Below are 2,071 nucleotides of genomic sequence, written 5' to 3'. Positions count from 1 at the left end.
GAAAGGAGGAGAGAATAAAAAGCATTGACATCGGGTTATGAATGAAAGAAAAAGAGTAAGAAGGCCAAGGAGGGGAAAGGAAGAGAGGAAAATCCGAAGAAAAAAAATTACATTTTACATGAAAGTAGATGTAAAAAAAAAATCAACATTCATTACGGTCGAAAGAAAGAAAAACAGGGTTTGGTCGGCCCATTTTACTTTACACATTCTACACACTTTACTTAACACATTCTACGTCAAGGTACTTTTCCTCCGAGCAGTATTTGGGCAACATCTTACATTCAACATTACAGTCCAGGTATTCAACACGAGACAAATATGTTGCAAACAACAAGTAGCATTCGGTTGCACGTGGACCTCTTCGCATGCGACAAGATTCTATCATATTGTACATTACAGCCAGCGCCTCCAAGCAGTCTCAGAAAGGATTGTGATGAAAGCAGCATCAAGGTAACCAAGCTTGCACAAGCACTTCTCACAGGAAACTCCCCGTACACCACAATTTCCTCTCCGCGAAAGGCAATTGCACGGGTTAACCTACTTTCCACAAAGGACCGAGAGACAGTTAAAGTACAGTTGCCATTTCAAAAAGACTACGGTTTACCCATGCTAACTCAAAGACGTGATTATACGGCGCGTGCCCAATAACCAGTCATCTCCAAAAGCACATAATCCGTAAGGGGAAACAACCTGTACAGAAGATCAAAAGAACTACCACTGACGACGTAGAAGACGCGTGACCTCGATTGTGATGCGAGCGTGAATTTGCAGTAAGTTGTTGTCACGTGGTCCATAGCCCTCTTCTTTCTTTTGTATGATTCACATTAAACAAATTGCAGGAATACGAAGGGGAGAATAGTAAAAGGTTTCTTTTCCTCAGAAGATGAAGCAAAATGTTCATATTTGCAACTATTTTGGACACAATGGGAGTAACAGATGTAGACAATGTGACAAGAGCTGCGTGCAGAATGTATAGGGTAGCGGAACTACAGTCTTGTGTTATATGGGTAAAGCAACCTTTATTGCATAACAAAGAATAGCAACTTGTCCCTTTCTGAATGAAATAACTTTTCTTCCTTCCTTCAAAACTGCTGTTTACTTTCCTCACATAATGATTATGTGAAAACATAGCATAGCAAATAAGTGAAAACACAACACAGCAAATTAACGTCGATTCCTTTACTGAAATCTCTATATCCTATGGCAACATATATGACAAAAATCCTTTTACATAGGAAATAATCTGATTCTCTCTCTCTCCTCTTTTTCATATCTAATTCGTGGTAAGAAATAATCAGAACCTGTATTTTTCCGCAACAACGATTTGCCGCTTAGATAATAAACCTATAATCTACTTCAACAACTGGCAGGGAAAGGCAACATCAACAAATGCCTTTTGCAAAAATGAGAAATAAACCTTCTGAAGATTATAAAGGAAAGGAAAAAAAATCTAACTGAACAAAAAACATAATTCTGGGCAGTTCCCAGCTAATATTGTTACACACAATAAAAGAAGGCAATCAAAGTAATATTTCAAACCAAAGTTCCCTTTTTGTAAGAACGTTCCTTCAACAAACGGTGCATCTTTGAACTTCAACCAAAACAAGATTCAAATCACAGTTTCATCTTTTTCCATAACGTTTCTCCCGCTAATCGTCAACTTTTTAAACTACAATTAAATAAAAATTCGTTTATTTCATAACGTTTCTCCCGCTAACCGCCAACTTTCAAACCAAAATTCAAATAAAAATTCTATCTTTTCCATGACGTTTTTCCCGCTAACCGTCAACTTCTTAGGATTCACTACCGGGGGTTTCCCGAGAGGAGCTTGGTTCTGGCGCCGCTCTCGTCCTCTTCGCGTCGCAGTACCTCCTCTGCAACGAAGGCGCACACATTTCGATCTCTTTTCCGGTTAAAACGCGCCTTCTCTGCCTGAAAAAAAAGTGGAAATTAAATTTAGAGGGAGAGAAAAAATGAAGAAAAAAAGACTTCATATGTAAGGCTTCCGAGAAAACTTATCAACTAAGTGTTAATTTGGAGGGAGGGAAATGGTGTGAAAATACACAGTATT

At 38.5% G+C, this 2,071-nt stretch overlaps 1 long non-coding RNA gene across 1 annotated transcript in view; it reads right to left on the bottom strand.

Annotated features, from left to right (window-relative positions):
- Positions 1-179: 179 nt before the first annotated feature.
- Positions 180-2,071, bottom strand: part of LOC119594674 — a 5,559-nt gene continuing 3,667 nt past the window's right edge. Inside the window, exon 2 of the long non-coding RNA XR_005230645.1 lies at positions 180-1,932. This is a non-coding gene — a long non-coding RNA (uncharacterized LOC119594674). The remainder of the gene's footprint in view (positions 1,933-2,071) is intronic.

This window comes from Penaeus monodon, chromosome 34 (genome assembly GCF_015228065.2).
Source record: "Penaeus monodon isolate SGIC_2016 chromosome 34, NSTDA_Pmon_1, whole genome shotgun sequence".
Taxonomy (NCBI): domain Eukaryota; kingdom Metazoa; phylum Arthropoda; class Malacostraca; order Decapoda; family Penaeidae; genus Penaeus; species Penaeus monodon.
The sequence above is the reverse complement of the archived record's forward strand: the minus strand, read 5'-3'. Positions and strand labels throughout refer to the sequence as shown.